This window comes from Megalobrama amblycephala, linkage group LG17, assembly GCF_018812025.1.
Source record: "Megalobrama amblycephala isolate DHTTF-2021 linkage group LG17, ASM1881202v1, whole genome shotgun sequence".
In the NCBI taxonomy this organism is placed as follows: Eukaryota; Metazoa; Chordata; class Actinopteri; order Cypriniformes; family Xenocyprididae; genus Megalobrama; species Megalobrama amblycephala.
Genome location: NC_063060.1, coordinates 48,447,905 through 48,462,124, shown reverse-complemented (window position 1 = coordinate 48,462,124; position 14,220 = coordinate 48,447,905). Strand labels below are relative to the sequence as shown.

At 35.2% G+C, this 14,220-nt stretch overlaps 2 long non-coding RNA genes across 3 annotated transcripts; one reads left to right on the top strand and one right to left on the bottom strand.

Moving 5' to 3' along the window:
- Nucleotides 1-300: 300 nt before the first annotated feature.
- On the bottom strand, nt 301-11,826 carry LOC125250832. 2 transcript variants are annotated; one of them, XR_007180870.1, is made up of 6 exons: nt 11,479-11,826; nt 6,877-6,935; nt 6,655-6,740; nt 6,473-6,567; nt 895-969; nt 301-811 (listed from the first exon to the last, which is right to left on the bottom strand). It is a non-coding gene; the product is annotated as an uncharacterized LOC125250832 (long non-coding RNA). The 2 variants fall into 2 exon arrangements; XR_007180869.1 differs by lacking the exon at nt 6,473-6,567 and having other exon boundaries at nt 6,618-6,740; nt 11,479-11,825.
- LOC125250835 lies at nt 6,735-10,396 on the top strand. The gene is made up of 3 exons (XR_007180873.1): nt 6,735-7,659; nt 8,584-8,675; nt 9,842-10,396. It is a non-coding gene; the product is annotated as an uncharacterized LOC125250835 (long non-coding RNA).
- Nucleotides 11,827-14,220: the final 2,394 nt, after the last annotated feature.

Genomic DNA, 14,220 nt, shown 5'->3' with positions numbered 1-14,220 from the left:
AGCATTGTTACTTTGTACAATTACTAAGCCAATACATTTGAATATTACCATGTAACCATGTTTTAACCATGTAAAGTGTTAACACATGAATTCATAAATTGAACACATTCATAGATCAAACAATACAATCAATAAATAAATGTAACCAGTGATTAATATGTTTTATTCTTTTAATTGACAAAGTGTTTTATCATTAGATGGGTATAGTTAAATAATGATTTTATCAATTATATTTATAGATACTCTTATGATTACTACTATCCATAATTTGGCACAAAAATGACAAAGATATGAAAAAGATTCAGCAGATATTTTATTACTTTATTTGCAAAAAATATATATTAAACCATTTCCTAAGTGTCCTGTATGAGGCAGCTGCTACAAATATACTGAGGTAATGTGCTTTAATACTGCTTTACTGCCAGACAATATCACAATTACCAAAGATATACAGTCCTTGAGCTTCTCAAAAGCTAAAAAAAATCCAGAAGATGACATTCATAAAGAGTAAAAGATATGTATAAAGAACAATATAGAGATTTTTAGCATTTCTTCAAATAATAGTTTGGCCCACCCAAAAATACATGTACAGTTTTTGTTCAAGAAAATGAACATGCAGACTTTGAGGAAGAATTTGAGATCTCTCATTACCGTGTCCTCAGCTGTGTATAACACTCTTGCCAACAGTGTTGTAGAGGTAGATGATGGAGAGCTGTGAGAGAAGAGGAAGAGGGTCTTTCTCAGGTTCTTCTGAGGCAAGGATAGGAGGATGGTCTCTATATATTCACTTTGGATTTTTGCAAACTGGAAGCTAAAAAAAAATATATTATAGTAGTTATTGTAGTCAGGTTTATTGTTTGTTAGAAAGGTATGAGGAAAGCATGTTTAACTTACATGTTCCTCCTCTTCTTCATCCTGAGCTGCACAGTCACCTCGGTCACCACTGCCATCATCATCCTCCTCTGGCAGCTGAAAGGTTGAATTAAATTGTTAGAAGTTGCATTTTTACTATTAAAAGCAGTCTCTTCTACTTACCAAGGCAGCATTTGATGAAAAAATACAGTAAAATAATAATATTGTGAAGTAGTTTTACTTTAATATTCTAAAATAGTTTTACTATTAACTGTTTTCTATTTTAATCTATTTTTAAAAGTAAGTTATTCCTGTGATCAAAGTTGAATTTTCAGCATCATTACTCCAGTCTTCAGTGTCACATGATCCTTCAGAAATCATTCTAATATGATGATTTGATGCTCAAGAACACAAAAATATGAAGCAGCACATTTCAAAAGAAATGTCGAGCATCAATTCAGCATATTAGAATGATCAAAGATCAAGTGGCACTGAAGACTAGAAAAATTATGCCGAAAATTTGCCATCAAAGGAATAAATTAAATTTTGCTACATCTTCCAAATCTCAATATCTTTGATTGGCAGTGTACATTATTACATTTAGATAATAAACAGTGCACAAATTCTCAAAGAACTTACATTAACGATTACTTCAAGCTGGGGACACACTGAACTGAACGACTAGAAGAAACATTCTAAGACTGAAATCAACACACTTAAAAACTGTTTCCTTCGACTGAAGTGGATTTAAATACTTACAGATTATAAAAGACTAAATGCAACTGGCTCTGACTCAACGTGTTTGGGCAAGATCAGTTAATTAGTTTATTTATAATCGGCCTTACAGTCGTTAAGTGTGTCCCTGGCTTTAGTCGTTGTTGCAGCCTCCTCAAAAATACATCTTTCTGTACACGAAAGCAAGAAAAAAATATTTTAAGAAAAAATACAGTAAGGGCATATTTCATGTAGCCTAAATGAATTGCGATTATGAAGTTTTTTTTTAATTTTTGATAGTATTTTGAAATCATTAAAATATGTATATATTGTGAGTTACAACATTATTTGTTTTTATCATGACATGAATTCATGTCGTTCCAAACCTGTTAAGACTTTCGTTCATCTTCAAAACACAAATAAAGATAATTTAATGAAATCTGAGAGCTTTCTGTCCCTCCATTGACAGTCTACACAACTGCCACTTTGACGTTTAAAACAAAAGTTCATACAGATCGTAAATCTAATCTAATGAATATTGAGAGGTTTAGTTCAAATTTTCTGAATAAACTCGATCACTTTATATAATGAACAAATTTAATACACTAGTGAATATACAAACAAGTACAGTTGAGCTTCCATTTATGTTCGCTAATTAATGTTTATATGTAAATAAAAGTCAAAACTCAAACTGTATATTGCATTAAGCGAACAAGTCTCTTTGAAGTTCATGTTCAAATTTGGACTAAACTGCTCCATTCATATGGATAACTTTTACAATCTCTTTATGAACTTTTTGAAGTATCAAAGTGTTAGTTGCATGGTCTGTAAATTGAGGGAGATAACTCTCAGATTTCATTAAAATATCTTCACTTATGTTTCGAAGATGAACAACACATTCTTGCATGTTCGGAATGACATAAGGGTGAGTCATTTTTTTTTTTTCATTTTTGTGTGAACTAACACTTTAGGCAGGCGTACACTTTGTAAGTTCGAAAACTCAGTAGTTTGTGAGCCCTTGCATACAAGTTAGTTAACCCGATAATCATGTCAAAGCAGTTGGTACATTGCACGACTGCACTACACAGCTTTTCTTTGTTTTAAAAACAGACTTAACATTTATCTATTATGGGTCCTAATTAGGAGACGATGAGCACATTAAGCTTTGTGCCATGCTGTTTATATTTATCAAGGAGTAAAAATGCCCCTTTCAACGCCCAAAACAAGAAGCTTGCGGATGAGATGATGAGAGGAAGGAGATTTTGGATTGTATTTGATAGTCAAATTGATTCGAACAGTTTTAATCGAACAGATTTTAAAAAAGCTTTAATCATGCCCTTTCAATCCGAATTAAATGTCAATTGGACCCGGCCAATTCATTTCAACTAATGTGGTTACATGTGACTTTTTATTCCATCTGTGCTACTAGTCTGATTAAAGTCTGATTATTAGAACCCATGTAAACACAGCTAATGTTGCTGCTATAGCTTCAGATTTAAAAAAGTTATAGGGTTGCCAAGCAGCCTATGTGATGTGATTGTGTATCATTTGAGACTATACAATAGCTGCATTTACATGGACCCTAATAATTAATTTGTAATCGGACTAGTTGCACAGTCGAATTAAAGGGATAGTTCACCAAAAAAATGAAAATTCTATCATCATTTACTCACCCTCAGCTTGTTCCAAAGCTATATAAAATATTTTAAAGAAAGTTTGTTACCAGGCTGCTTTGGGCCAACATTGACTTCCATAGTAGAAAAAAAAATAAAAAACTATGGAAGTCAATGGTGTTTTTTAACAGAAGAAATGTATACAGCTTTGGAACAAGCTGAGGGTGAGTAAATGATGACAGAATTTTCATTTTTGGGTGAACTATCCCTTTAAGTCACATGCAACCATGTCATTCAGAATAAATTTGCCAAATCAGATTTTAAAATTTCATTCTGATTGTAAGGGGTGGTTTAAACCTTTTCTAATCTGTTCGATAGGACATGTAAACACTTGATCAGATTAAAAACTGAAATTTGAAAGTGTAAAGCATGTGTAACCATTGTTGTTGAATGAATGCAGTGTAATAAATGACGATTGTCATAAAATTTCAAAATGCTTCTGTTTAGTTTTGAGCATTTTTACTGCTTGATAAATATAAACAGCATGGCACATAGCTTCATGTTCTCTGCGTCTCCTAATCAGGACCTGGAATGATAAATATAAAGTCTGCTTTTTGAAACAGAAAAGAAACAATGACAGGATGATGGTTAATATGCACCAACAGCGGGAAAGTCTGTAATTTTGGACAGACAGTGCATTTTAAAATATCAAATCCGATTTCTAAATAAATGTACACATCACCTATATTCAGATTCATCAATCACAATGATTTCTGAATTAAATAAAAAGTGTAAATGTATCAAATAGTAAAATTGCTGACCCCTCAAATTCAGAATTATTAACATCTCCTTGTCTCTGTGAGTAATTGAATTGTGAAATTCAACCCTGTGAATTACCTGTTTGTCCTCCTGAGCCTTTTAAAGGGTTAGTTCACCCAAAAATGAAAATTCTGTCATTTATTACTCACCCTCATGCCGTTTCAGACCCGTAAGACATTAATCTTCAGAACACAAATTAAGATATTTTAGTTGAAATCCGATGGCTCAGTGAGGCCTCCATAGGGAGCAATGGACACTTCCTCTCTCAAGATCCATAAAGGTACTAAAAACATATTTAAATCAGTTCATGTGAGTACAGTGGTTCAATATTAATTTTATAAAGCGACAAGAATATTTTTGGAGCGCCAAAAAACAAAACAAAATAACGACTTATTTAGTGATGGCCAATTTCAAAACACTGCTTCATAAAGCATCGGAGCACAAATGAATCAGTGTGTCGAATCATGATTCAGATCGCGTGTCAAACTGCCAACGGCTGAAATCACGTGACTTTGGCGCTCCGTACAGCAGATTCGACACACTGATTCATCTGTGCTCCGATGCTTCCTGAAGCATTGTTTTGAAATCGGCCATTGTCAAGTTATCTAGGGATTCTTCTCTGCCACAATGTTTACCCTAACTTGACAAAGGCTTCAACCAACTCTTGAGTGCGCATGGAATAACTCAAAACATCCTTTATCATCGAAGCAATTTATTTTCAGTAACAACTTGATCCTCATTTGCTTTTCTTCACAGGTTAATTCAGATGTTTAACTCAGATGCTTAGTCAGATGTTTAGCTTAATAACCAGTAGCGTCTCAAAGTTGATGAACACATTGTGGCTTTTCCCAACTGTCTTTGACCAAACTCAGCATGTGGTTTCTTCCAAACTCAGTGGCTATATCCATGCATGCTTTAACAACACTTCTCCTTTGGTTTTATAACCAGTATTAGCACCAACTTGGGTAAAAGAAGCGCATTCACTGCCAGCAGAGATCCTCTGCACACTGATAATCAAACAGGCACACCTGGGGCCTGTACCATGATGGTAGTTGAACAAACTCAGGGTTATAGGATTAGTTTCGAGTTGACAAAACCAAACCACTCCAATCCAGCTTTGTTGGTACCATGATGCTGATCATCAACTTTCTCTGTCAACTCAGGCTTTGATCCTGAGTTTGTGGAGCGCGTGCACATGAATGAGTGACATCAGTGGTGAACAGCCAATCACAGGCCTTGCAACAGAGAGAAACTCTGATTCACTTCTCGCGAGAGAGCCAGCGTGATTCAAAACTCTTGCTGAAGGTTAAGAGATTAAAGAAAATTAAGAATTTAGACGCATTTACACTAAAAAAAAATACTTGTCCATGAAAGAGGACAGATAAACGAAATTATCTTGCTCTATCAGTGAAACTTGTGAAGTTATAGTTGCTTGTTAATATATAGCAATAGAGACTCATACATGTAAGGTCACGTTGTCATTTTTAAAGAGTTATCTATTGATTCTACAGCTTATATGATCTATATATATTAATAGTCATTTAAACTAAATGCTTAATAATAACTAAAATTGCTTGTGTGAAATGGATTAATAATAATATAGATCATATTCTAATTATATAAATCATAAAATAATTCTAATTATCATTAAAGACAGACAATTTTATCTTTAAATATTTGTTTTTACTATATAGTGACCTTTAATTTGGAGAAAGTGAAACTGGGGGCGTGACTTTACTGCGCTGGATGTGTCAGTGTCACTTTTCTCACATCTGATTGGTCCAATTTCAGTTTGAGATCTCTAATCCAGAACATAACCTGCCCCGGAGCAGGTTAGCCGTGGAGCGTCAGTTACCATGGCGATGAACACCGCTAAAAGCCAAGTCATTTTCATGGTACCTAAAACCCAGGATTGGAGCAAACTAATCTGAAACTTACCTGGCTAGCCAGCTAATCTGGCTTCATGGTACAGGCCCCTGGTTCTATGTGACATGTGGAGATCCAATGGCCAATCAGCTTCCTTGTTCCTTCCAGGTTGCACTACGTGTCCACAACCAATAGTATTCATTCATTTTGATCTCACATCAAACCTCATCTCATCCGATAGATTTCCAGTCTTTATTTAACAATAATGAATACAATTTTTTCCCTTAGAATTTCAAGTTTAACTTAACAGCCATCACTAAATAATTCGTTATTTAGTTTTTTTGGTGCTCCAAAAATATTCTTGTCACTTTATAATATTAATATTGAACCACTGTACTCACATGAACCGATTTAAATATGTTTTTAGTACATTAATGGATCTTGAGAGAGGAAATGTCCATTGCTCCCTATGGAGGCCTCACTGAGCCATCGGATTTCAACTAAAATATCTTAAATTGTGTTCTGAAGATTAACAAAAGTCTTACGGGTGTGGAACGACATGAGGGTAAGTAATAAATGACAGAATTTTCATTTTTGGGAGAACTAACCCTTTAACGAGAAGGCTGCTTTTATGGCTGGATGCTGATTGACACATCTTTTGACCATGTTCTCACATCCAGGACAACAAAATGATCAAGCAGACCTGAAACAAATGACCATGATTGAAATCACTTTAAATCCATTTAGTTTTACCTAAGTGATATTGGAAAAGTGAGGCATAGTTGTTAACCCAGTATACGCTGCTTCTCCTGGAACATGGTCTGCATGATGAATGATCTCTTGATCCTGGACCCATGCAGTCCACCTGGAGATTATCTGAATGATATGTGGTTGTATATAAAGGGCAATTAATGACTGAACGTTACATACATACCGATAGCAGCACCATTAGTCCAGGACCTTATAAATATCTACTGGTACTGAACAAGTCAGAAACTAATTTAATACCCACCCCTGCTTATAATCATTGTTGTCTTGTTGTTGCTGCACAGGCTGTCTCTCCTCCAGCTGCTGAAAATAAAAAGTATGTTAGATTTCTTAGAATGAATAGACTCACACATAACGTTCACATTAAACCAGTAAGTGGCGACAAACGAGAATATTTTGTTATAAACAACTCTAAATCATTGATTTGGCTGCTTCACTGGCTGTCATTACAAAGAATGTAAGTAAACAAGTCGTGAAGTAATCCCAGATAGCAAGCACTTTTGGGCCGATTCCGGCAGAAAAGCGGCACTGTCGGCTCACTGTCGACGTCGATGAAAAGATTATGGGCCATAACTCTGCCGACTGTACACAGCGCATCTGGCTGACAGACAGCGTTTTCTTTATGGGCCGGTCTCGGCTGAAATAGTTGTACTCGCGGCAGGTCCATATAACTCGGTATAGATCTATCGGCCCGAGTTCGTTTCGTAATAGGCGGGCCCCCAAATATCAAGCACTTTTGGGCCGATTCAGGTTTAAGCGCGCCAACATCGACTCAATTTCAGAATCAGTGAAAAGATAATGGGCCAGAGCCGTGTGGACTGTACGGCTGACAGACGGCTTTTTCTGAACGGGCCAATCACGACTGAAAGCTCGTTATCTGTTTTCGGCCCGAGCTCGTTTGTCACGGGCGGGCCACTGCTGGAGTTAAGGACTTCAGCCGCCTGAAAAAGAGTTTTGGCGGTTAAATCCTGAGGAGAATCCTGCAGTCAACATTTCATGATCGAGAGAAAGGATCAGCTGCAAAACGGTAAGCAATTTAATTTATTTAATGTTAAGTTTAGTGTTTTTAAATGGATTAATTAATGGTTTGCAATGATAACATAACGTCAGTATCCATTCGGTCCCAGAGAGTGATTGTTTTGAATAACATGTTTAGAACAACTGCTGAGCTCTGGAGCACTAGTTGGCTAATGCAATATCGAGTTAACGTTATATTTTGTCTAGTAAAATCAGTCAGTCAATTCATCTTTTCCAACGAGTGATTATTGAATTGAGTCGGAGTATGCGGTGGCGCCATATAATAGGCCTAACATAAAGCACAACGTTTCGGGTGGAAGAACTTGCTTTTTCCCCACAAAAACTTTCTATTAATAATTGTTAACATAAGAGCAATAATAATTCTGTTATAAAATTGCAGCTTCGCCCTCAGAGATCCTTTTATTTATATATATATATATATATATATATATATATATATATATATATATATATATAGGCGGCATTATGCTATTTTGTGTAGGCTAAATACTTGAACGTGCTGCTTTAAACAGTCTGTGTCAATAAACATAAATGCCATGTCAGTCACTTATGTTCAACCTTTGCAGTGTAATGATGGCTTTCCTTGATGTTGAAAAAAAAATGCCTCTCAATAATGCCTTTTACTGGAAAAGTTTATTTCTGACCCTGATAACATATATATCTCCCATACAATATGTTTAAAATCATAGTACTTAATATATTTTAATGCAAAGGGAATTTCTATGATTTTGTGTCATAAACGAACGTTTAACCTGAACACACTGTTTTGGAGTCTTTTTTTTTTTTTTTAATACAGATATTTTAAACTCATGCATAAAGTCTGGATGCAATTTATCAAATATATAGGTGCTAAAGAAAAGTTATGCTTAAGATTTAATAATGACCTAACAATATGTATTCCTTTATTTCAAAGCTGCAGTTCAGAGAAACCCTGCTGAAATGGAGGATGAGGGGACCATGAAGAGGTGGCTGCAACTGGCAGCAAATTGAAAGGGCGGATGCATGGTAAGTCTTCTTAGTGTTGTTCAGGGGTCTCATGTATAAAACTTTCCATAGATTTCATACTAAAAGTGTGCGTACGCATAAAAGCCAGATTTTCACAAATTTTCAAATTTATAAAACCATGCTTACGGCAGAACCTGCGCAAAATTATCTTTATAAAACCCAGTCAGCTGAAGATTGTGCATACATGAATCTTTTCCCCTGTCTCTTCCATGAAATCACCATATATGGAGCTTACAACGCCTAGTTTTATTATGCATTACGTCACATGCATATCATTTCCATGCATATTCCCATCCACGTGACACTGTGTTTAACTGTACAAGACATTAGGAAAATATGACGATAAATGCCGTCAAATTACATTGCTAAAAATCATTCACTCTCCTTCTCTTGTTTTAGAAAAAAATAAATCATATAAAATACTGTTCAGAATGGTTTCAGTGAAGAGTTATTTTAAACCAAATGTATGCATTTTTGCCTATAAAGTAAACATAACCTATATTTTAGGATGTTTATATATTTTTAATTGAAACAGATATTCAGGCTTATTTTTGCATCGTAAATTATTGTACGACTCAGCGCATCACTGACAAACATTTTAAAAATAAAACGTGCGTATCTTACCGTTTCCTTCTAAATCTAGCCTTCAAATACAATGTGTACAGTAGCTACTCGTCGGATGATCACCGCGCGACTCCTTCAGTGTCATTATGCCATTATGTTGCTAAGCTATCTCTGCTTAGACGAAGTGCGCATCATTGATCATTATTCATGCAAAAATATTTTCGAGTTCTGCTATTTAGAGCTTGACTTTTAATTTAAAGCGTAATTATCATGCATACCAAGTAATCATCGCTGTAGTTAAAACATTAAAACACAGCATGCCATAGGAAAAGTGTTCTAAAGCAGTGCATCCACTACAAATATTTGTACTTTTTTGTGAGTATGCGATGTTTATACATCAGGCCCCAGGTGACAGGCACAATTTATCTGTTTAAATCTATATTAAAGACCGAATCTCTTGTTGAATGTTAGGATTGTCATGTTGCATAAATAAGGTAAACTATAACCAGAAACACTACCTACAACATCCGATATACTTGTTTCATCATACGAAGAATGACATTTATGCTAAAATTAGTCTGTCTGTCTCATTCCATTTCCAGAACAGATGGTTGAGATGACCACAACAGCCCTGAATGTCAGCAGAGAACATGACAACTAAACAAGCTCTGGAGACCGATCCGCTGTGAAGACCTCGTCGACACAACAGTCTACAGCACAGATCTTCAGCAAAGATCACGAGAACCAGACGAGACCTTTGCAAGGCCACTTCAACTTCTCTTCCCTCTACATATGCCATTGTGCTGTGTTCGATCCTCAAGCTGAATGATATCAGTCCACAATCTAACTTCTGATGCAGCTGAATCATAATCACACTGTGTTTGTTTGGCCAGAGGAAAACTGGCCCTCGACTGAGTCTGGTTTCTCCCAGGGTTTTTTCTTCATTCTGTCTTCTGATGGAGTTTGGGTTCTTGTCACTATCGCCTCTGGCTTGCTTAGTTGGACACCTACTTTTCAATAATATTGATGACTGCATTGACACTATTGGATGAGAACTCAACAGAGCTGGATTATGACATTACTGTTTTCTGCAGAACTGCTTTATAGCTGAATTGAACTCATTGAACTGAACTGAAACAACACTGAAATGACTTCAGCTGAACAATCGCACTGTCTTTTGCTCCATTACAGTATTTAATTCTGTTTGCATAATTGAATTCACTATTTTCCAGTTTATCACTGTAAAGCTTCTTTGAAACAAACTGTAATGTAGGTTATAAAACACTTTGTGAAGGTGACTTAACTTGAAATTTGGAAATTATTGCTAAAAGAATTTTTATGTGTAAGAAAGGATGTTGTTCCTCCATCTAATATACAGTAAATAATTAACTTAGTATTTAGTGGTTTAAAATGTATGTTGTTAGTAAATGTTTATAGTGTATTCATTGTTAATAATACTTATAGTGTATTTGTTAATTTTATAATAAAATGTCTTCATCTTTTTAAAGGGTTGATTGTGTTTCACTTGAATTACATTTAGCAGTTTCTGGACCACATCTGGCCCGGGGACCAAGCCGAATCTCAGCCAGATGTGTTTTACAGTGCCTGGGCCAGACCTGGGCCACATAAAACGATTTAAGTCAATTTCCAGTGTGCTGGCCAGATCTGGGCCACATCCATAAATAAGAGTCTTTTTACAGGGTGTGGGCCGCATCTGGGCCAGAGGAAGTTGTTTTTGTCCGTTTTCAGTGTGAGGACCAGTTTTGGGCCGGGGACCCAGCCAGAACTGGGCCGGAATTGAAGCAAGGATGTGGCCCAGTAGTGGGCCGGACAAATTTTGCTATCTGGGATTAACCGTGTCTGATTTTATTGAATTTTCAATATGGTTCATATGAGCTTCAAGGAGGCCAGGCAGGGTCTAAAATTAAAAAACACTTTACTACAGTTGCCGTTTAACGAATATAAGTGATTATTTTGCCGTTTATAGCATTAAACAGTGAACGTTACATTTAAAATAACTAAAATAAGAATATAAAACTGCGTCTCAGATAATTTTAACATTAACTCTACCTCAGACCGCCTCACGGGGACAGCGCTCGTGCGCACATTAACCAAACGTAATTTATTTATGAAATACATTTAGAAAACCAAAAACACTGCACTAACATTACTCATCACAAGTGATATTTAGTGTCACATGGGCAAAAACGATGAATAAAAGCAGATTTGTAGGGCTTACCTTTTACTCCGTGTCCGTCTGCTGGAAGTCGACCGTTACAGAACAAAATGATGCGCATGCGCAGTACTCAAGATTCTCCGAAAGTCCGTTAGACTTGCTCATTTAAAATTTCGAATTTGTCTCGCGCGTGCCCCATCCAATAAATCTCCTTCATTCACAAACACAACATATAATATATAAACATGTCCATAACTTTTGGCGCTCTAACGGTTAAACAGAACGGCATGCATCTTGCGGAAGAACATTGTAGCCGGAGCTACTTCTCTGTTTATGTCTATGACGAATCACGCAGGTATTTGTGCTACTCCGCAGCGGTTCCTACCAGACTGGTCTAAAATAGTCCAAACACTTATCTAGGTATTCAGGGTACAACAAAAACACGGTTTGGAAAATGTATTCATGTTGTACATTCCCATTGTATAATTTTTGTACATTTTGAACACAAAAAGTTACATATCTGGAAAGTTATCAGGAGACCAATGGACCACGTCGCTACAACGTTCTCCGTGGGATTAACCAGCGACGTCTTTTGAGGACGTGCCCGCGACGTTTCTGGAACGTTAGCCAAGATTCTTAAAAAAAAAAAAAATGGAACTTTACCACGACGTCCTCACAACGTTATCATTCAGTAAACCTCTTGTTCACAAACATATGAATAATCACAATTTATTAAGTAAATGTTAGGTAGTTTTGCTGGCAAATATTTTATGAATATGTTTAGTAGGCTATTAGGTATATCTCAAATATAAATAAAACTATGTCGATTCGTTTAAAAAGCTTGAATCAATTAAATTTACTCATACTATCCAAATGCCATATTAACAAACATAATGTTGGCTTAATGCAATATCTGGAAAGTTATCAGGAGACCTGTGGACCACGTCGCTACAACGTTCTCCGTGGTATTAACCAGCGACGTCTTTTGAGGACGTGCCCGCGACGTTTCTGGAACGTTAGCCAAGATTCTAAAAAATGGAACATTACCACGACGTCCTCACAACGTTGTCATAAAGTAATGTCACGCTGACCAAATGACGACTAACTGACGACGTCGTCACAACGTACTGTGTTTGCTGGGTTGTAGTCTACCAGTTAGCAAACTTTATTTTATTTTCTTTAACAAACGGAGAGCGATATTTCGGCTTGATATCTCCTTTTTGAGTTTTTGTGTGGTGGTTTATGGCGCATGTTTGTATGCAGCACCAAAACATTCATATGATTGGTCAAATCGGCCCGTATTCTGTACGATATCAATTCATAAAGTGTTTTATGCTTGACTATGTACCGAAAACAATATCGACATGCCATTCTGATACAGTTCCCTGCTACTAATCCTCATTTACTGTTCAAAAATAGTATTGGTTCAATGTAGGATTTAGACAGACTATTGTAAACGTGAATAAAGAGTTGAACATGCTGTCTTATATCTTTGGTATATTCTGTCAACAGATGCTGTTCTTCACGAGTCTCTGCGATCATCATTGTGCCATCAGACACAATGAGAAGCTCATCAGAAAATGGAATATAATGTGTAATTTGTATTTGTGTATAGAGGGTCACCATGGTCCAATATTTTTTTTTCTTTCATGAAAAACATGGTAAGTTTTGCTGAATCTAAGTTTAAATAAAAACTATTGGATTTGTCAATGAAATATGTCTCTTCATTAGTGATGTTGTTACATTTTATTTATTTTAATGGCCTTGAAAACAAATGCATTAAACTTTGGGAAAATGTGTTAAACTGTATTTAAATAGTAGCACAACTGTATTGTGTGAGATTATGTAATTCAAAGTACAGTAGTCAACATTTGAAGTGGATCAAAAAAGTTAGAACAACTTTGATTAAAGGTTTTGATCCGCTTCAAATGTTGATTATATTATACAAAGTAAAGTGTATTGTTATTGACTGCAAAGTGTGTAATGTTTATTATTTGGAATAAGCCAAAGGTACTGAGCATACAGTATATACTATTACCTGTAAAATAATATATTCAGTGTATATTGCTTGTGTTTTCTGAAGACACTCGTAATTATTTTGTAATGTAGCCTACTTAAATCACAAATAAAGTGTACTTATAACACAAAGTGTACTCATAACAGAAATAAAGTATACTTACAACACAAATAAAAGTATACTTATAACAGAAATAAAGTATACTTATAATACAATGTATATTATAACAAAAAATATACTTTTAACACAAATTAAGTACACTTTAATATCACTAATCAAGCATGTAATTAGTCCCTACACAGACATATACTTAAAGTGTACTAAGTATACTTGAAGTTGTTCCAATTTAGCACACATAAGTATACTAAATATACTTAAAGTTGTATTTTAATACTACTTAATTTCAACTTAAATATACTTAGTACAAAATTAGTTGTTTCAAAATAGCACACTTTAAATGAACTAATCATTAACACACTTGAAATATACTAATAATTAGTCTTGCATCAAGTATACTTAGTATACTTTTTTTTCACTAGGGTATACTATTACCTGTAAAATGATATATTCAGTGTATATTGCTTGTGTTTCTGAAGACACTCGTAATTATTTTGTAATGTACTTAAATCACAAATAAAGTGTACTTATAACACAAAGTGTACACATAACAGAAATAAAGTATACTTATAACACAAATAAAGTACACTTTAAAATCACTAATCAAGCATTTAATTAGTCCCTACACAGACATATACTTAAAGTGTACTAAGTATACTTGAAGTTGTTCC